At 37.3% G+C, this 23,231-nt stretch overlaps 1 protein-coding gene across 3 annotated transcripts in view; it reads left to right on the plus strand.

Moving 5' to 3' along the window:
* LOC146004257 (putative E3 ubiquitin-protein ligase HECTD2) overlaps window positions 1-23,231 on the plus strand; it is a 368,014-nt gene that overhangs the window by 200,212 nt on the left and 144,571 nt on the right. For 2 of the 3 annotated variants that reach the window (XM_083142947.1, XM_083142949.1), the window contains exon 1: window positions 9,415-9,608. The exons of the other annotated variant lie outside the window; for it this stretch is intronic. The gene's annotated coding sequence lies outside the window, so the exon portion shown is untranslated. Of the gene's footprint in view, window positions 1-9,414; window positions 9,609-23,231 lie in introns of those variants that run through there. 3 annotated transcript variants of the gene reach the window in all.

Genomic DNA, 23,231 nt, shown 5'->3' on the forward strand with positions numbered 1-23,231 from the left:
TATTATGAAGGACAGTAAGTTAAGCTGTCTCTGACTCTGATTGGTATCTGTGCATTGTAACAAGTACAAAAAGGCAAAAGCTGTTCACCAACAAAGTGATTATTGAAAGGAAGAATGGGAATCCACTTTCTATCTAAATAGTAGAATCGAGTCTGAACTTGTACACAACGCCAAAGTACGTACATTCAATGTAATTTGAATTTTATGATTTGTAAAGTAGTAGTAGTAACATCGACGAAAATAATAGAATAATATTAATAACAATACATTTCTATGATTCTGGCCCCCTGAGAAAAATTGTGCGGCTGTCCTTGGTAATATTATTTTATAAAGAATGCAAATTCACAACAGTGTCAAATTCAATGAAAAATAAACCAAAATCGAGAATTTTATTGGAATGACTAAAAATTGCCACTTTCAAACTTTTAGAGTTTTGTAAATTAAATATAATGAATGTCGAACCAAGAAACGCCAATTTAGAACTTCGCATAATTCTTTATTTTAACCTTCAACATGTTCTGCTAGGTGATAATGTGATAGGTGATAATGTGATTTTATTTTCATTGGTTTGGTTTATTTTACTTCACTCTTCTGCCACGTTTGGCTAATCGTGATGATGTCATGAAATTGATGAAGGTACACTCACCATGGACAGATTGGGATTCGAACCCGGAGCGGTTCACTTTGTGTTTACTTTATAATATTATTTGCATGAAAACTTCAAGTAATGTTACATAATTTTATATATTTCTATTTTATTTACGCATGTAATACAAAATTTTTGTTTAAAAGTCTTATTGGTTTTCCACTTTCTCTTAATTTTCTTTCATCTTGTCTTCCCTGCAAATGCTAGTCATTGTGTTTTTGTGTATTTAACTCTATTCTGTCCCTAATGATTTCCTCTAATTCCATATTTCATCTTATATGACTGCTGAGAACAACTTATTAAAATAGTGCAAATAACACACACAGATCAATTGCATCAATTGTTTAAGGACACATGTGAGATTAAAAATGATATGTATTCAAAATAAGGATCATTCTTTAAGTGTAGATATCACTTTAGGCTTTTTACAGTGCTTAATATAATTATCCAACAATACAGTGTCCCAAAATAGTGTCTACACTCTTTGAACGTTAATGACAGGAACACTAATAACAGAATATATGATTTTTTTTATGTCGCATATCTTAAAGTTATAAATATTCAAAACGACCACCATTGGCAGCAATACGTTATTTGCAATGCTGAACAGATTTGCAAACAGCCTATATGGTATCCACGAGGTGGGAAGCGTAGGACTCAACTGCAAGTCCCAGGTCACTCAGTGTTTCTGGCTTTGTGGCGTACACAGCATTCATCACAGTTCCCCACAGGTAGGAATTTAAGTGTGTTAAATCAGCAGATCTGGATGGATATTCAACTCTTCTTACGTTTCTTGAAACAAAATTTTCTCACCTCTGCCATTTTATTACACAAATGACTACCGCTTGGCAGGCTGTGATGGGATTAAAAGAAGGCCTGTATGCTCTCACACACATTCACATAGGGATTGCAGCTTCAAATCTAAAAAAGTCCAGTCAAGTCATCTTTAATAGTTTCTCTGTTATTAAAGTTCAAAGAGTGTACATTATTTTGGAATACACTGTTTCACAAATTTATTTTCCCTAGTTACTCTATAGGCTGCAAACAATTTTATAATTATGCAGAGTGGCTCAAACACAAAGATGGTAATAACATTTGGGTATAGTTTTGTTTGAGCTACCCTGTATATTGTTGTTGTTGTTATATTGTTGCTTTTCCGTTACTTTTGGCTAATGATAACAATGAAGATGAAAGGGTACTCAAAAAGAGGTGCTCGAACCTGGACCCTTTGGATGTAATATTGTGAGATGATTGCTCATGGACCTCAGTCAGCCAGCAATTTTGAAAATATTTAAAATGGAGGAGAACGTCAATGTGAAATGACTTCAAACATCATGGATCGCATGTGACAAATTTGGCCTCCCCGATGGCGCAGTGGTAGCGTCGTCGCCTTGTCAAGGGGTCCCGGGTTCGATACCTGGTGGAGGCACAAGTGGTTCGGATCTCACTTTAAACTGTAGGTCCAGCCCCGATTAGACTTAAAGTGGACTTAAAACATCAAATCAATCAATCAAGCATGTAACAAATTTATTTCATGATATTGATAACTAAATGTCTTTCACGTAATATGTTAGCTTTCTTTATTATTAACTTCAAGTGTGCTTTATAGGATATACCAAAGTCACTCATATTCCAAAAGACAGCAGCCTTATAACAATATCCGAGCTCAGACCTTCCAGAAATGTAATATCTTTGGCGTCAACTACGGGCACATATTACCTTAATGGAGAAAGGTAAGTATATTAGCAAAAGCAACTGTAATTTTACACAAAATATTTACTTTTAGAAACAGTTAAAAGTTATTTTCAATGTGGGATTCAGAAATTTTCCAGTAGGAGAAAAGACACTTCGAAATTTAGAGAATATTAAAATTCGCCTTTGCTATCCCATACATATTTATACTGAGAGGAATACATTCTGAAAGAGAATCCAAATCTGTAAACACTTAAAGTTGAGAAATAGGAGTTACATACCCTGAATCAGTTTCAATAGAAATTTCCAAAAGAAGCTCCTTACTATCCCAAATGAAATGAAGAATTTAGTATCTTAACTTTGGCCCTTGAAGCGGCAAAGTTATCAGTAACTACAAACAGTCCCCATTACAACCGAGTGCAATGCCAGTTATAATACATTTGTTTATTGATTGATTCATTTGTTTTATTTTACTTCGTTCTTTGTTTCACTTTTGGCTACTTTGCGAAGATGGAGATGAGTGATGATGTGATCAAATTGACGAATGAAGACTCACGAACATCCATGCCCGGGATTCGAACCCAGGACCCTTGGCGTCGTAGCGCGATGTGCTAACCACTCCGCCACGGGGGACGGCGTATATTTGTTTAATATGACAAATAAGCTCTCCATTGGACATGCTGTATCTGTGAGAAACATGCGACTAAAATTGTTTATTTTCTTGGAAACAATTAACCATATTGTTTACGATAGGTGATCTTTCACATAAAACTCTGATTTTTTAAATTTTGAAACCATTTATTCTTTGGTTTAAATTGGTACGGTATGTATTTCACACTCTATTTTTTCAATATAATATTATTTCCTTTGTTATTCTGTCCAGTTAATAACTAACTGAACTTTATTTAAGTTATTAACAATAAAAACAATCACTCTGATGTTTGGAAACTTGAAATGAGCGATTTCCATAGGAATGGAGTCGACAGAGCTCAAGCCCCTCCCATTTCCGGATGCATATACTAAGCTTTCTAAAGGTTTTGTTTGGGAATATATATCTGTATTTTTTTAATTGGCTAATAGTCTGTTAATCATTATTCCTTTTCATTAGTAATGTGAGCGTTACAATTGTTAATTCACAAGATTAAAAATTATTTTCCCATATCAATGAAGAGATGGAGGGGGTGGGGAAGTACGTGATAGGGGGAGCTGTTGGATGGTACAGCCTCCATACCAAAGGACAGGAATACCTGAAGATTCACGAACCTTTGGCTGAAGACATTGTTTTATATGTTAGTATCACACAAATTATAATGGATAGAGATTGGCCATACTGAAGTGTACTTTTACAAACAGCATTGGTTTCATGCATCACGCACTGTAGCTGTGCAGTCTAAGGCTTTGGGATTGGGTTACGAGAAGTGTGTTGGTCAGAATCTCCTGGGGGAAACATAATAATTTTTCTCCTGAGATTTCGACCAGTGTACGTGACCGTTGGCCACCCACCATAATGAGGAAATTGGAGAGCTTTGAATGAGTGGCGTAACCTGGACATGGAAACACCTACATTAATGACTCAGGGCGGGGCCGGCACTAGTCATTTTTCCGCCCTGGGCAGTGGCCGCAGATACCGTTCTCTTTCGACACCCCCCCCCCCCCCGCCCCGTCATTACGTAGCAACGGGAAATTGAATTGAAAATCAATATATTCGTAAGTAAAACATCAAACTATAAAATAAATAATGAGACTTGTTACGCCATTTTAATACTATTAAGCACAAAATGATATATCGCTCGACCACAGTTAAATTTTAAAAATGCGACACAAATTTTATATTATTTTATGAAAACTCTCTAGCTGTATCTTAAATGTAACAAGTATTAGGAAAGAAATGAAGGCTTGACTGAATTCTTTCCTGAGTTGTGCCCGCATACAGCGGCTCTAGAGGTTCACCCAGTCTCAAATTAATGGGTACGGGGGGGCAACCCTGCGAGGTAAAGGTGGCCGGAGAGTGGTGCTGTTCACACCACCTCCAAAATGGCCGAGATCGAGAATGTGTGTGACCCTACCCCCACATCCTCTAAATGTGACTTGATGGCATTGTGCTATATGCACAGGGAACTTTAACTTTGCATGTAATATTATTTTTCGTATAATGCTATCTTGCATAAAATGGAAACTTTGTTCGCCACTTGCCACGGTTACCGACAAAGTTAATAAAATTCGAAAGTGCAACATTATATTAGTCTAGGACCTGGTAATAAAAATTAACTTTGTACAATATTCATCATACTGAAACTGCTTATTTTTTCTATTTCGGCCCTGTACAGTGTTGCCTATTTTTGGATCATCTCGTATATCTAAATTCGATGCCAATTCTCTGTCATCAACCGGGACGCACAGGTCGCCGCCCCCCGACGCCTCCACGAGTGGAGGAAGGGAGGCCCTGTCAGGCTGCCAAGTGGCGTCTAAGAAACTGAAATTTTTCATCACTCCTGCTTTTTTCAAAGCCCTGATATGTTTTCAAGAAATCATCTAACAGCATCTAACACATCGTAGATTAATGTTGAAGACATTTGCTCATTACCTACATTACGTGAAGAAAAAAGTCATACCAGATAACTAGTGAGCAAAGGAATGTAAAACCATACAACTGGTTCGCAATACAAGGAGCCTCTTGTACGATCATTTGGACAGTTTTATTGTCGCCACTTATTCGAAGGAGCGCATCGGAGTTAAGGCATTGAATCTGCTTTCTCACCTTGTGGCACTCAGTGGTTTTAAAGTGAGACTACTGATATGTTACTTCAAAACTATGGGTTGACATATATTAACTTCAAAGTTATATAATATTTGTATAATATTATAACTTTCAAGTTTTCAATAGGCTTATTTTTTTCTTCTCTTCAAATTTTGCCGCTCTGAAAATTTACCGTTCTGGGCGGTGGCACGGTTGGACCCCCCCCCCCCCTTCCGCCGGCCCTGACTCAGGGTTCTGACCACACGTCACTCAGGGAATTTGCATAATGACATCAAAGTCACAGATTTCTGTATAAATGGGAGGTCGCAACAGGGGCAACGAAGGTACAGATAAAGAAGCTCCCCTGTGAAGGAACTTTCTGAAGTCTAGAGAAGAGAATCTAATAAATACTTGCCGCTACTTACACTTCTTCTTACAAATAAGATGAACGAATGTAATAGGTGCTGTTCATGGTCTCTGAATTTATCCTTCACCGAAGTTGCGAGCAAAATAATATCTGCTGTCTACATTTTCACTCTTCACTGCAAACAAATTACACAAAACAGTTTCACCTAATGTTAAGGGGGCTGACCTCAGTGCCAAGGAGGCTGACGGTAGTTCCAGGTGGGGCTCAGCCTCCCCTGGCCCCTGCCTGGCTACGGGCTTGAACTGGCCTTTTAAGTATTCTAGTGGAGTTGAAGGGGGAATGTAACAGTTAAATGAGAAATTAATTGTCTTTTGGTGTTACGGATGGGACACAATGGAAAACACAAATAAGTCAAAAAGTTAAAATAAACGAATAGTAAAATACCTTCTACTTTCTAACTTAATTATGTGTAATACTTGAAATTTGGTCCAAAATGATAATTTTATATTTTTCACTCATAAGAAAGGATAAAGTTACAGCATTGCATTTAATTTTGAGAATTGAAGTTCAGGACACTTTTACATGCAATGTTCCATTAATATCCATAAATACCAGTGTGCGAATTAACGGGGTCATGTAGGGGCATGACACGTATTTCACCCACACAAAAAAATTAACTCCGGCTAAATAAATTGAATTTTGTTGTTATTATAACTTTGCGTTTTTAGTAACAAACGCAATTGAAAAATCATTCGTATTCATTAATGTTCCAGTTATTAAAGATTTCTCTAGGGAAAAATGCGCAGCGTTGTGGATTATAGAAATACAGTAAAACCTCGATAATACGGACTAATGGGGGGATAAGTTGACAGGTTTAACGAAAGTCCGGATTAACTGAAATAACCTAAAAGAACAGTAGAAAGTGCATTAAAACTCCGTTTATAGCAACAAAACACGTTTATTATGGTGTGCATAAAGGGCATAGGACTAAATACACTATACAGTATAGTAAAATGTAAAGCAATACTGTACTTACAATGCAGTACGTATGACGAATGCGATTGTTGTCTTCTAGCCACATTTAAAAACTTGCATTTTGCTTTTTTTTGTGCCTGTCCGGATGAAGTTAAGTCCGGCTTATCGGGATCCAGATTAACGAGGTTTTACTGTAATAAACCATTCTGCAACTGACCAACCTCACCGAGCCGAGACAACACCAGGCTGTTTCCACTTAAGTTTTCATGACATAGTGCTCATATTTTACGCGCGTTAAAATGTTCACGAGAAACTTGTATGTAGGTTACATGGACATTAAGTGAGAACTTGGAAATAGAAAGTTGGTCAACTTTTCGTTGTTACAAGTTCAAGTTTGGGTTGTCTTAGAATATGAATAGCTATACTACGTGTTTCTAAATTACGTGTAAATGTTATCGTAAGATTTATTGACATACGTTAGAATCTATGTTGTAAGGTAGCTACTTAGAACCGAAAGGCCAGAGTTTATTTTACCAACTGGTAACATAGATATTTGTATACTTCCAACGAAAAAATTTTGCACAGTGATAAACACTAACAATTTGTAAAGTTTGTTTCTGTGGAGGTCACTAAATGATATGAACACTCAGCATGTTTTCTCTCTACGCTGTAAAAATAAAGTCATTGCAAATAATTATACGTGGCTTGTGAGAAAACTTATTGGTTATTTGAACTGAATGACAGATGTGCAGAAATCTTACGCGTAAGAATATAGTGCGTATAGTAAAGCCATAACACTTAAAATAGATACTATATTGTACTTGTGGAACCTTATATTCTGAGCTGCACAGCTTCAACCAATATATGTATGACCAAAATAACAACTGAATGTCAAATATAAAAAAAAAACTAGTTCTCAGAAATTATATGGTTTTGTTTACATTTACTTCGGTCTTACAGTGGATTGATAATAGTCTACATTCTCGCAGTGTATGTGCTAGACTATCAGATTCGTCCATGCTTGAAACTGTACTTCTGGCGTAGCTTGAAGAGCGCTCATTGAACCTACTGAACACGATGTCTCGTTGTACAGAATAATACGCAGTATCGCGGTTTGTCAGTTTCAAATGACAAAATGTTAGAAAGGTAAGCTGGAAGAAGCAAGAGCTACGGCGTTAGACTTTTCCTTAACGGCGGACGACAGGGTGGTTGCAAAATACAACTACCTAAACGTATTTGCACTCCTCGCTAGATATTCGAAGCCCTTGCTTGAAAAGTAACATGAAAACAAGCGATTTTTATCCAGAACTTTATTTGAATTGGTTTTGGTACATAGGCGTGCGCAAGGGGGTGCAAGGGGGCCAGTTGTTCCTCCTAATACTCTCACTTAGAAACTGAGTGTAGAGAAATCTTATTACCCTTATTAAAGAATATTATTCTCTTTAAAGAATTAAGTATTTTGAAGCCGACGAAAGTTCCAAGCAACAATGGCGGCTTTATTTCTTACGTAATTGAACTATCTCACTTCGTTCTCCAGCAAATTACATGTCTCACATTCTATTCGTTAGCCTAAACTCCGTACCAGCTAACTGTAGACAAGGCGAACGATTGATTGATTGATTGATTTAGTTCCTTTTCTGCCTCTTGGCTAATTTGCGACATGGACATTCACAAACAACCAAGCCCGAACGGGATTCAAACCCGGGACCCTACGCGTCGCAGCGCGATGTGCTAACCACTCGGCCACAAGGTCCGGCACCAGGCGAACGAGAACAAGTATGAGAAACGGGATTGTGTAATAGGTAACGGAAGTTACTCGATTTCCTGTAAGCGTTGCAAACTTTTGAAAAGGATAATGACGAACGCACATGGCAAACAGACTGCATTTTTATCTGCAGGTCCGCTTAGGGAAATATTAGGGATAAAACTAAAGGAGCAAATTTTGACAAGCCGTGCATTTAGCGTACGGACTAAGGTCTTGACCGTACGTCCGTACATGCCATGAAATGTCCGTACATGTACGGTCAGGACCGTACAGTTGGCAACGCTGCGCTTTCACCACTCGATTTTCCTCCTCCGTCGATATGCGCGGCCCTGCTCTACAGTTAGCTGGGACAGGGTATAGTTGTGTTACACCTATGTGGTGGTCGCAGAATATATTGGTCACACATTGGAAATTAATAATTACGTGTAGTGGTTTTGAATCTGCTGTACGAAATCATGTTTATATGCAAATTAGTCTGAACCACAGAGAAGGAAAATAAATGGGGAGGGAAAAAGAGAACTTTTGTGCCACGGAAGCTGGAATTCTTCAAATAGAGTGATTTTCGGTGTGTCGGGACACACACTATATACGCCCCTGTTTAGTGCCCATCATTACAATAAACCAGTGAGATGGAATGAGGTTTTTCTTTCTCCGCCTTTACTTTCATCAAGGTTTTTGCCCCCTTAATCAGAGTGTGGATGAAGTGTGGATGAATGAGGCAATGTTATACAAAATTGTAAAAATGTAAATCAAACAATTTAGGCAAAGTAGCTGATAGTTTAAATACTATTTTTACCAAAATCTTCACGTCTGTAACTTAATTTTTTAATGTAAATTATTACACAAGAGAGCTAGGAGTGAATAGTGGTTATTTTGTACGATAGTTTCATTATTACACTTGCGTACAAAACAGATATTACGACGAAGGATTTCAACGCCGAATAAGATTGCCCCCCTTCCATTATTGGCGTTTCCTCTCAGCAGTGGAAGAAGCTAAACGAAACGACAATATTATATCTTGACCTTGAATGTATCTTGGTAGGAACGGCTGCATGCATTAAAGAATCGCCTGCAATATATCGGTCACAACGATAACAATCTATCGTCCGTCCTATGTGACCTTCGATTCGACTTAAAATCACCCACCAGCAGTTCGATCCGCGCTCCCTCTGGTAGACAAAACATTATCACGCACATGAACGCGAGGCAATCGATGCAATGAGAAACACTATACAACGCGTTGTCAAGTGGGTCGGTCGTGTGTGACTGCGAGTATGGCGTCGCCAGTGCGTTTCGCGTCCACCTTCTTCAGTGAGTGACAGCAGAAGTCGACTGATTCGAAAGGAAGGAGGAAAAAACACGAGAAGACAAGTGACCTTGTTAAATATACAAGATGAGGCATACAATGTGATTCGCGGTGGCGCAAGTAAGTTGTTTCTCTCTTTGAAATCGACCTTGTAACATTTGACTTCGAGGAATTCCATATGGTGACGGTAACCCTCCGAACCCACGCGAGAAACTTGAAAATTTTTAGTGGGTTGGAAAGATTGTTATTCATATAAACGTTTCTGGTTGTTTTTAGCGCGCGTAAATGTGTTATATAAGCCGGTAATTGCCGATTTTATGAGGTATTATTTATGACGTCATGCACACGACGAATGCGTACGTTTTTAGGTTAAGCCTGTTAGGTTTGTCTCTTACACTAAATGCCACCCCCCGTGACGTAGTGCTTAGCACATCGCGCTACGACTTCAGGGATCTTGGGTTTGAATCCCGGCCTGGGCATGGATGTTTGTGTTCATCAATTTCATCATGTCTTCACTCATCCCCATCTTCGCAAATTAGCCAAAAGTGGCACAAAAAGGAAGTAAAATAAAGCAAATCAATCAATCATTCAAATCTTAGATTAAAATGTCGTTGATATTAACGTTTCTGGTAGTTTTTAGCGCGCAGAGATGCGTTGTAACGATTTTTATGAGGTATGATTTATGACGTCACGCACGAGGAATGCTTGCGTTGTTAGGTTAGGCCTATTAGGTTTGGTTCTCTTAGCATAAATATCGTTAAAGTGAACGTCCCGAGTGGAAAGTGTGCTACCAAACATGTCGTCACGTTGTTCTACGATATTTCGAAATTTACGATTTCTTCAGTAGAGAGCCTGCGTGTGCATTCGTTAGATGCCAAGAACAAGAAATGTGTGAAGGGTAGCAAAAGAATTGCTATTTCCAGAAATTTGGAAAGTTTAAATTGTTTTCGGAACTCTGTGAGAAACATCTGTTGTTTAGGGGTCGCAACCCCTCGAGACACCCTGACATTTCAGAAAACTTCGATTTTATCGAGGTGTTTGAAATTTCATCTCTTGGTGTAATCCCATATTTCGGGATACGCTACTCATGGCCAATTCGTAGATATATCTCAAATATTACTGAAACAGGAACTCGGATAAACATTGTGAAATTAATTAATAACATTTTTTTTTATTATTTTCAAGAAAATCTGAGAAGAGGTAAGATGGAGAAACTTGCATTTAGAATAATATTTGCTCAGAGAGAGAGAGAGAGAGACACACGTTTGTTAACTTAATTCAGACGAAGTGTCGGCGAGAAGGGGGACAAGGGGGCAGTTGCTCCTCCCCCACAATTTTGACACTTAGCCCTGTTACCAAAAGAAGGTAAACTTCACTGCCCCCCGCCCCCATTCAAGTTTTAGCAGCCAATCGCCGCTAATGTTCAGACGTAATGAAGCATCAAACAGTGTGTAGAAAAGCATTGTACCAAACACTTGTGCATTCTAACGGAGGTGTTGCAATACAATACAATACAATACAGTGCAAAACAATACAGACGTCCCCGTGATTTCTATCACTAGACCAGTTGTCCTTCCATCTAGTAGAGACGTTGAGACCGCCAGTTTGTAGTGAAATTAGAAAATTCCCAAAGTTTCAGGAACTTCCCGACCATTTCCTGAGATTTTCTGGAATTACGGAATTATTTTCCTATCCAAAAATTCACTGTTCCACACACCTCTGTAGCTAAACTACATTAGATTTTTGTATGTACCCGATTTAAACTTCAATCATATATTTAACACAATATAAAAGAAATACAGTTCTTATTTTTCGTTCATTTGAAGAAAATGGGATGAAATTTTCACCTGTCTAAGCTGGGAGCCAAGACCTTTCAGTTGTGAATTCGATCTTTTGTGTTTTGATGTCACTTTGAACTTTAAATTTTGTTCGGATAAACTTCTGTACATAACGTAGTAGCGAAATAGATTTTGTCACTATATACAAGGCTTTGGACCAGTGACGACGCCGTGGGGGGGGGGGGGGGGAGCGGGCGCCCCGCAGTCAGACACTTCGACCCTCCTTCCGCTCCCCAACTGACGTTAATGAAATATCAAATAATAAGAGAGTTCATTTCTAAGAGTATGACGATTTTCACCTTTTATAAGTGGTGTATTCTGCACGATATAAGTTTTTATGCTTACAATACCAACTTGACTAACAAAATTTAATTCTGTTTTAGTGTGACTTTCGTTCAAGATTCCAGCGCCGACCTGGGCATAGGGGATTTCTCATTCATTTATGTCCTGGAATCTTTGCGATTAACCTAAGTTTTAACCAGTTTTATGAACTAGAAAAAAGTGTTAAATGTGGATGGTTTTAAAACATCTCGAACATTCTGAGGACCACAATTATTCTAACAGTGGTTGTTAGTGGCAACGCTAATTAGTGAAAGTAATTCAAAGGTGATTCAAGAAAACAGACTTTACATGTCAGTTGTTGTGGATGCATCGCCGTTTCTTACAATTCAGGGACTTGCTATTCGAGATGATCATGAGTCTGAGGGAAGTCTTAACAGAGGGAATTTCTTGGAAATCTTGAAGTTCATTTCAATATGAGGCGATATTATTCTGAATTGTATTGATTTTGAACTTTAAAATGCAAATTATACGCACATCATAACAATATATCTGCGTAATGTATAAACTTATTCTCAGCAAAAGAAGCCAGGAAGTGGAAGAGGCGAATCGATTCGCATTGATGACAGATGAAACAAAATACATTGCGAGGAAGGAAGAAGGAACAGGTGTCATTGTCTGATATTTGTATCGCGGGCAGGAAAAAAACGCTGTTTATGATTTGCCGCTCTTCAATCATTTGATGCAGGTTCGCTCTTTGCAGATATCAAAATCAAAGAGCATATTTCCAAGAACTCCAGAGATGCCTGTAATTGTGTAGCACAAACATACGTTGGAGTGGTAGAGTAAGAGGTGCACCAGGGTCAGAACATCTTTTGAATTATGAGAAAACTGTAACCTTTCTCAGATTTTTATTCCTGTGTTATTATTTCCCTGAAAGGTCAAACGCAGATTTTGCCCAAAACTCTTCAACGTTACGAAGATGGAACGAAAGTACTGTGGTCCAGTTAATGGATTTGTTCGATATCCTAGGAAAGTATAAATTGGCATTTCACAAGGATCACACTCTAGTTGTATTCTCTGCAAAAATCCCAGTTTCCAATGCAGCCTGTGAAAGAACCTTTTCTTGTTGGATACCTTCGAAAAGCCTTACTCGAAACAGGATGCTGGATACCAGATGCCTCATTTGGCTGACCTTGCTATTGAGAAGAAGGAATGTAAGTCTTGAACGTACAGAAGGTGGGAAATATTTTCTAAAAAGCACATACAACATAACTCTCCTACAGGAGAATTGCCCTTCACTAACTGATTATTTTTATTTCTAATACTTAAAATTAATTTCTTCCAACGTTCATGTTTATTTTGCAAGAAAATTAAACTCCTCGCAACATTATTTTTCCGTCGTTTATATTATTATCTGATAACTTAAATATTTATATCAGTAGTTGCATCTCAAGAAAGACGATGAATTATAATAGGGATACTATTTTAGACCATTTTCTACCCGTCACTTTTCCCTTACACCGCCACTGCTTTCGACCATGGAATTTACTCTGAACGGTTCAAGTTCCATTTGTGTACTTCTGTTTTCATCATGATACGCACACGTTTTCTACATGAATCTAGCTCTATACATGTTTATATGCACATGCGGAACAGATATTTTGCGTTTGTTGTGCAGAACTACTTGTTCCTCCAACTTCTACATACTTGTAAGAGAGAAGGTTAGGTATGTCCGATTTGGTGCTTTTAGTACGATAATTACGCCCCTACGTGCTAAACGTGATACTATTTATAAGTTTTAAATATGTTAGGATTGTTAGAATTGATTGCCACAATTTTCTTCATCTTCTGCACATACATGGTGTACCAGAAGTGATAGCTCAAACGGGAACTGTGAAAGACACAAAAAAGTAGAAACAAAAAAGTCTCAGTAAACATGGGGTCGCAAAAGAACGGTTTTTGAGATATTGCAATTCCGAATGCTGGTTACGATCAGCTACTGACTTGATTGTTTGTACACGTCATTCACTTGTCTCCTTGCGCACTCCGATGGTACACCGGAACGTTTTTCTGCTAGTGTGAGGCGAGATCTTACTCACAGATATAGTCAACTTTGAAAAGGTCGTTGCGGGGTTGTACCTTGGGACACCCCATCACCCGATTTAAATCCTTTATGTTCTTGTCATCTCAAAAATGTCGTCTGCAGCACTCCCGCTGACACAGTTGAATACATGTTACAGAGAATTGTACATGCTTCTGAATAATTCCGAAATACCTCTGGGGTGTTCGAACGACGTCGACACTCCATGCGGAGACTACTACCATATTGCGTCCAGACAAGGGCGATATTTTGAGCACCTTCTGAAACAGGTACGAGGTGCCATTGTGATTGTAACATGTAACGTACTGTACAGTACAATAGACCTTGGTAAGAAAGCAACAGTAATGTCCAGCGAGATGTACCTTTTCATTCTGTTACTGCGAAGGACTATCGAACCTCACAAGTGAAACTCATACAAGTCATACGATATGTACAAACAATGAAGTCAGTGGCGCTACCCTTCATTGTTTTAATTTGCACGCTATCATTTCTGGTACACCCTGTATATTCAACGTTTTCACGTGAAAGAATATTTTGGGCAGCGGAAACGTACAAGCGTGGTCGCTTGCACAATCTACGTTTCAGGACATAATTCTTCAATGATTAATACTTTATGCATCGTAAATTTGTTTCTACGAACAAATTTTCATTCACGGTCATATCCTTCTTATGCTTCTGTACAACTTGCAAGAATCATTAAACAATCAAAACCGTGACATGTTTTAAGAAATACATTTACTGCGGTTAGTTCGGTGAGAGATGTTCGTCTACATTTACTGGGTTTTATTTGCATTGTACTCTTGTTATGGTGAAAATCCTTAAGGAAGAGTAATGGTATTTGTAAATGAGAGCAAACTAATAAGCAGAATAAAACAAAAAATAAAAACATTACAGCAATTGAACAGTTTGCACAATGTAGGGGCATTCCAACGTTGCGTGTGACAGTTTACACAACATGTAAGGTTCTAGACATGAGATTGGATTAAAATATTCATAATAAACTGATTTCATGGAATGATGAAGTGCTTTCTGCTGTCTGCCAACAAATGAAAAAAAATGAGTATGATGACTAGTGGCCGGATTTTAGGCAAAATGCCTATTCGTTTCCGACGCTGATAGACAAAAATTGAACACAAAAGTACACCGATCCGAAGGTTCTTAACATTCTGAACAATACTTCATGTTGCCTTTTTTTGCCTATTTCACCTTACTCTGCCTTTTTCAAACATTGTTGCCTTTTTTGCCTCTTTTTTCATTCCGACAAGGCATTTTTTTAAAATTATATTTCTCTTTTCTATTTGATTTCGTTTTTCAATAACCCTTGTTATTCAAATTATTATTTGTAAATACACTTTTAAAGCTTTAAGAAGAATTTAAGTACTTTTTTCAATTTTTAATGCCTCCTCTTCAATTTTCACTGCCTCTTTCTGAAACTTGACTGCCTTTTTGTAATTTTTCGTTGCCTTTTTGCCTGCCATTTATAATACTTTTCAGTACCTAAACATCCGGGCTCTAATGATGACACAGCGTGAATGCATGAAAAGCATTGATGGAAACGTATTACGTGTGTGACATATTAAAATGTAGAAAAGTTTAACTTCATTTTTATATGAAACATAGGAGCTACAGATACTATTTTTTTCTTTGGTGAAATATGCAAATTATATGCATTCACAAACATTTAAATCTTAATGCAACTAAAAAACAATACACAAAATTTGCTGACTAAGGCAGTTCATTAGAAATTAAATTACGTTTCTAGCCCATATCAAAGTCTTCCTCAGATGGTGAAATAACCTAACATTTTTAAGACTTTCAGTGTAGTTCTCCGTCTGAGGAAGACCCTGAGAAGCTAATTGATTTAAATCTTTAATAAACTGTCTTGGTCAGTAACTGTTGTGTATTTACTACGGAAACAAGGTTTAATCATGTTAAAGAAAATAATAATAATTTTCAGATTAATTCATTGTGTTGTTTACTTTGCGTGGAATGCCCCTGCAACAATGTGATGAAATTATTTAATTCGCGGATGATTTGGACAATACTTTTACATAATACATTATAATAATTATAAAATATAATTATTGCTATAAAAAAAATTTTAAAAAATATAAAGAATCCACCTTTATTGCTCTTGTACAAATTTGATAAACCAAATGCAAGGTAACTTACTAAATTAGGTTTAACACTGCCTCAAGTTGCGGAAATGATTTACTTCAAGAAATCTAACCATCAGAGGCGCCAACTTAAGATACGTTTCGGGGTGGCAAGGTAATTTTTTCGGGGCGGAAAGATCAGCATCAATTATACTTTATGTATGTTTAATATACATAAAATGTGTTCATCTACGTGAATTTTGGAGGGCAGAAAGTGCCTTGTCAATGCCTATGCTCACCACACAATTTAAGCGCAAGGGCAATATCTTTAAATGACTAGTGTCAAATGTCTTCCTATGCAATTTTCACATGTACTACCACGCAACTTTCATTTCCAGATTTTCTTAATTTACACAGTTGATAAGAGTGCATCACACATATCTTTGCCGTTGCGCACATGCCAATTTTCGTTTCGTCTCCCTCTCTCTTAGCATCTCGTGTTCTACGCTGCTCGCCAACCTTCGCCATTGTTGCCATATTGTCATTCCATTCCTGGACACACTCGCGCAAACATCATTGAAAACAATTATATAGCGCTCCAGCTCGCGGTTCACAACGTTCGGCAGGGACGGTAATGTGGCAATATAGCATGACGAAGTGGTTGCTTCTCTTATGCAGTGCATGTTCATTGGCTAGCTAGTACGTAGTGTTGCCAACTGTAATAATGAAGCACAATTTCTGTCACGGAAGGAGAAAGGCAGTTAAAGTGACGGTGAGTTTTTTTGGATTCGAAGCACCATATTTTTATTTCATACTAAGTATTTGACCGGTTTGACGTTGTGTGCGTGTATTACGTGTGTCTGTGTGAAAGTGTGTGTTTGTTAATGAACGATACATTCCATAATACCTCCAGTTCTGTCAAAGTTGAAATAAAAAAACCTTGCATAGCCAAGCTCGGGAAATTCCCAAATTGTTCATAGTTCATACTTTTGGAATTGTTCAAGAGAAATAAATTATGTGGTTCCATGAGCATTTCAACTCTTGGCTCCGGCACGTGTTGTTGTAGAAATTGCATAGAGGAGGCTGTCATTTTTGCTTCTTAATGCGATTCATATTGTTTTCTGTGTTAAAATTGCCGTGCTTTGATGGGTGACAAGTTCATAGAAAAAAAAAGACGCGCAGCTTATCGTCTAGTGGCAGTATATGTACTTGTTATTGTTGTGGAAGCCGGCATCGTTTGTAAATGTAGAACAAAGGCAACCGACTCTCGCCGATCACAGAGAGGCAATAATACTGCTTGAGGAGGAGTGTTGTGGTCCAATTGTCGCGGTTTAACACGTTCGCATGTTATTAGTTCTCAAAGCAGTGGTAGTGTCGGTCGTGTATTATCTGTCGTTGCAGTTCCGTACCTGTGTAGACGGGTTTTGGGAGTGAACAGTTAGAAAGCCACCAGTGCATTAATGCAATGGAAAATAATAAAGTGTTTATTATGTTTGAAATCACTCAAATAAGGAATCACTATGAAGAAGTCGTCTTTGCAGCATTTTTGGTAATTTTACTTATGTGTTATTCCATATTTTGCGAATTTTAGTCCATATATATGTAGCTACATACAAAGCCACTTGTTAGTACATATTAATCCTAGTCCTGGTATAATGCATAACGTTTAAAACTCAACGTTAGATAGACCTGAATTCTCTAATTTTCTTGTTGTACGTAACAGCTGTGAATCTGCGCACTGCAGCGATTTTTCTATCTGCTCCATTAGCAACACTGCTTCTTGATATGTGTCGCGCATCGCACGGCAGAAATGTGTAACTTTTCTATGTTATTATTTTTGTTGTATTATGTTATTATTTTTTTGTCCTTATGTTCTATAAAATCGTTCCAATGTAAAATGGCTAACGCTGTATTTGGAATCTTCTATTAAATAAATAAATGAATAAATAAATAAAAGTTTGCATAGTTTTCTCGCAATGCTTGAGTAACATAAAAAAAAACATAAAATCGTTTTACTAATATGTATCCATTGTTCAGTTTTCTAGAGTCAATCTAAGACGTTTCTGTTACTCTTATTTCCATAATGCATGTACTTACATATTCTGTAACTGTTCACGACAGAATTTGTGAGTTTATATCTTGGGAACGTAGATTACAAGTACAGTGTACGTAAATATTCATTTAGTACGAAAATGTATTTACTTGCTTGTTTTTCAAATGCTTAAAAGTTTTGTCTTCAACAGTAGTCTCTTATCTGTAGGCTTTATTGTTTATAAACCTGCCTCCAAATATGGACATATTCTTGCCAGAAGACAGTTTCCGACAATCGTGAAGAATTGTGTAACTTGTATTTTTTGTGATATCTTGTATCGTTTTGTTTTGTTTTGTTTTTGTTTCATTACAAAATGTTTTCCTACTGTTTCAGAACAAAATGGTCATTCAGTACTATATCTGAAACTTTAGGTAAATAAAACATTAAGTAAAGGCTATTAGAATTATAAATGATAACTAAAATTAGTTCAATTTTCTATTAATTTTCATGGCATACGATTAAATATTATGATGTATGTTTACATACACTAATTAAAACAAAATTAGTGGAAATATATTTAATTTAACCTTCTTTCAGCACAAATGTGAACCGTATTGTCATATATTTTTTTTCAATTTTTGTGTTTCAGTGTGATTTGTGATTCATGGCATACATCAGGTAACGTGGCGTGTGAACAAAAGACTATCTAAGCAAGCGTGCTCAGCAGTAGGCGATGGCATTTCCCTTCACAATACGACAAAAAAATTACTTAAAGTATTGCTTGATCCTACGAAACCCTACACATGAGTTAGTGTTAATGTGATCCAATAATTGTTTTTAGACTTTAAAAAAATTACTTGTTTCATTAAAGTTATTCTTGAAGAAATCTTATTGTATACTCTATGTGAAATCGATTTCTCAATAGATTAATTTACGGTTAATTAATTTATTCATCAAATTCATCTTGCAAAGTACTTCTGGATCGGTATTGGATATTTGTGAAGCATTACCAAGGTTAAGTTGTATATATTGATTTTTCTCGGCGTATTGCGTTCTTTCTTAGCTTGTAAACAATAAAAACACCGACCTTCTCTCAAATTTTACACTGCACAATACTATACAGAGTAAACTTTTGCTGACGAATAAAATATTACAATCATGTGGATAGAAAATAGACATATGTTTGTGACGTATTCCTTTATTCGTAGCATGTATTGTACGTCGATAAGTGCCTCCTCCTCCCCTCCCCCATCAGGCTATATATTGATCTACAGAGCAAGGTTAAATACGAGGAATGCATATAGTTACTAGCAGAGATGGGCGATTGTAATTTTCAAATAAGGAGTGAATAACCGGCGTTTGGATATATAAAAGACTGTAGACTGTTTGATTGATCTTCTAACATAATAAACCAAATTGTAATGTTAATTAATTCAGTAGTATCTAATTACGTTAAGCGAACTTAATAGTACCGTGCTCCAATTTAACAGAAAAATTAAGCAAAGAAATATGTTCATAAAGTTGTGAGATTTTCAGGTGCAAAGAACGACCATGTAGCAAAAACCACCTTACATATATGTTTATCTACACAAGATACAAGTTCAATTATAAAATTACATTACATTGAGAAGAAGCTGCAGTAATATGTTAATAATATACGTGCGCGCGCATACACACACGCACACACACACACACACACACACACACACACACATATATTTTGTATGATTATTCTTAGCATCTTGTACAGTATAGGTGTAACAAGTGGGCATGGCCTATGGCATTAGACCCGCTTTAGACCGAAGCATTTTCTTTAAAATTTTTGCTAGCATAAATACAATATAAATGCTTCCAAATATCTTATATCAGATAGTACTTTACACGGAAGCATTCCATGTAATATTTCGTTTAGCTTTAGTGATTACAGTGTATGATATATACAGCAACAAAGACACGTTGAGTTACAACATCTATGGTGTGTGCACGGTGTTTACAATTGAAAGAACTAAACTATTCTTCCATACGTGTACGAGTACTGTATGTACTTTAACCTTTACTCTGCCGAGGGGGTCGTCAGAAAGTAATCTCGGGTTCGCCGAGGCCTTTGGCGCGAATTTTAAATTCGTACACTTATTTGACGAAAAATGTTATAACTCGTAGACTATTTGACCAATCTATTTCGGGTAACTTTTGTTTTAAACTAAAGCATCGGGGAATGCAACCGTGCCAAAATAAAGACGCCATAGCCAATAAGAGGGGTTGTGGGCCGCGGTCCCCAACTTTCAATGGAAAAAAATATAAAAATGGGGAGTTTGTTTCACATATTGAATAATGTAGCGCAACCAGGAACATGAAATGACTTTCATTCGGTTGAGAAAGGACCATTCTTTAAAAATACGACTAAAGTTTGCGTTCCCTTCCGAAAATAGCGGGGAAAGAGGGGGCAAACTCCCATTTTTATGATTTTTTTCATTGAAAGTTAGGGGCCGCGGTTCACCCAACCTCTCTTATTGGCTTTGGCGTTTTGATTTCTGCACGGTTCCATGCCCTGATGTTTTATCTGCAAAACAAAAGTTACCGGAGGTAGATTGGTCAAATAGTCTATCAGCTATAACATTTTGTGTCAAATAAGTGTACGAATTTAAAATTCGCGCCAACTTCCATACGTAACTTTGGACTCATGGAGAGGTGGGAGAGGTGGTGCATCCACGTGACGTGCCAAAGCTTCGTTTAACCCACCGTAAGTGTTTCCGACCGAACAGAAAAGTATCAAGATATTAAAAAACAGGAATTTTGTAATCAGCTGTATGGTCGAAATATTGACCAAAATGCGAGTAGCACCCTATATTCGATGGTCGATATATCGACCAAAATCCGAGTAAAGGATAAAGTATGTATATTTAAGGAGTGCCATTTATTTGTACATAATGCCGTTTTTAGGAAGCGTTATTCCTCTCGGTTGAATAGTTATCGGCTTTTAGAAATGTGAAGTGACATTGCTTACATCTCACGCTGCCGCCATTACATCTGCAGTCGTGACCTAGAGGTCGCTTCAGATTGTTTATGCTACGAAAATAGGACAGATAGGACAGGACGTATATTTTTAATAGTTTGTGTAATAGACAATTTCTGCTTCAAACAATACAAACAGTATCACATTGTCATGTCTTGTAGATTGTTGTAGAGTACGAGGTTTTGGAATCCAGTGTGAAATTTTGTGATAGGGTGTAACGGTTGGTGACATTGATTTGCCACGTTGGGTAGATAAAGAAAAGTGGCCACCTCGGATTGGAAAGGGGGAGGGGGCTAACGCCTCAAATTATAGAATTTTACAAATTAAATTGAGTAATTGTCAATTGAATCCTTAGATAAAATTATATTTTTTATCCATGAATCGAAACAAAAAGGCGGCTGTCATGTTGGTTACAAGGAGGTCACAAAACTGTATTTGCTTAAAAGGAAATAAATTCGAATTTATTTTACTATCGCATTCAGGATTAAGATAAAGTGCAGAGGTGGGTGTCCTTTGTGCCCTATACTAAATCATATCAGAAAAATATCTGTGACCAATTCTGAGCCGCAAATGAGTGAGATCTAAGTAAAGGGAGCAATTTTTATTTCAAAAGTTCTAGAACCAAATGTCCTAAAACTTTTTATGGGATCGTGAATTGCTTTAGTGCCGTATAGTTAAGTTTTATGTTTCCGAGGGAAAGGTTTTGATATTGATGCAATATTAAATCCACCCATTCGCTGTATTCCCTTATCTACCGTCATGCGTGGCGTTGCTGCACAGACTCCTTCATCATAGAATAGATTTCTTTGCTTTTATATTTCATACAGTTTGGCAAACTTTGTAATATAGTCAGCTCACGCAGAGACACGAAGTAAATGAACAAATTGTTAGTTGTGGTCTTAACCGATCAATTCTCCATTAATTATTCAGATTTACAGGTGGAGTTTAAAGTGTCCTGCTTGTGATTATTGGCAATAATGAGATCGTATTACTCAGTTGTTGCTTTCGTAACAACAATACAAGGAATACTACATTACCTTACCAGGTGTTTACGGAAATTATCCATTGCAGAAAATGATACCATTGGTCGACGAATTGATTTTCCTTCTGTAGGGATAGCTGTGCTGAGTTCTGTGTTAGTTCGAGCTGTCTCGATACGCGGGCCAATTGAGAACTCGCTCACCATATTATCACCAAATGCTACCAGTGACGTACACTGAGGAGTAGCTAGTCTAGCAGAGATAGATCAATCAATCTCATGTCTCTAATTATTTTCAAATCACAATATTTATTATCTTGAAGCCTCAGTTCATACGAAACACTTCTTTACACGCGCTTCTCGTCCCTCGATATGATCAGCTTGCAAGGCTGAATACCCTAGCTGGCTCTTCTTCCGCCTCACCAGATGCAGGTATAGACAACCCCCCGAAAGGAAAGGGAAGATTTCTGCCTGTACCTCCCTTGCCCCCTCGCCCCCCGCTCCAATGGTTGAAAGCCCGTGCTTTCAGGTCCTCCAGTCTATATCCTATAGGACAGATAGGGGATTGGTTTCCCTTCGATTCCTTTGTAAATCCTCTAAAAAACTCAGGGGAACATTTTCTGCACTACTTACGTTCTCTGTATTTACACAACCTTTTAAACGTTGTACAATATGTATGTATAATATGAGATGTAGTTGTATTTGTATATGAATGGGAACGTACTTGTATTATGTGCAGACAAAAATGTTATGGTTTATTTTCTTCTTTTCGAATATGGAATATATAATGATTAAATAACAAATATTTGCTCACGCTCTCTCTCGCTCTCGTTTTAGTAGTGTTTTATTTAAATATACTAATAATTTGGCCTCCAATAAAAAAAAATGGGTAAGCTAAACAGTCATAACTACGGATGAATTAATTTGGGCAAGAAAACGTGCGTTCTAATTGTTGTTGTTGGTTTGGTTTATTTTACTTCACCTTTCTGCCACATTCGGTTATCGCGAAAATGAGGATGAGTGATGATATAATGAAATTGATGAAGGGATCTCACAAAGAACAATTTAGACTGGGATTCTAACCCGTGACGAGCGCGCGCGCATTCTTGTTCCTATGTGTTGTACTCTGCAGCGAATAATGAAATAATTTGGAATGAAAAATGTATCCCAGAATTCGAAAGTCAAATGAATATCATTGAGGAAAGAAGAAAAAAGTGTGTTTTGTTACCTGTTTATCTCCTCTAATATATTGATTTTTTGCCACCTCGCATCGCTTTTTCTAGCTTATAGATTTAATCGCGCTAAGTAGCTAATGAGCTTATGGAAGTCACGAGGGACAATGATAAACAGAGAACTCTGGACTCCTGATTTCACAGTGCCCTGCAGATGCACTGGGAAGAAA

The sequence above is a fragment of the Lepisma saccharinum genome, chromosome 21, assembly GCF_977018435.1.
Source record: "Lepisma saccharinum chromosome 21, izLepSacc3.1, whole genome shotgun sequence".
In the NCBI taxonomy this organism is placed as follows: Eukaryota; Metazoa; Arthropoda; class Insecta; order Zygentoma; family Lepismatidae; genus Lepisma; species Lepisma saccharinum.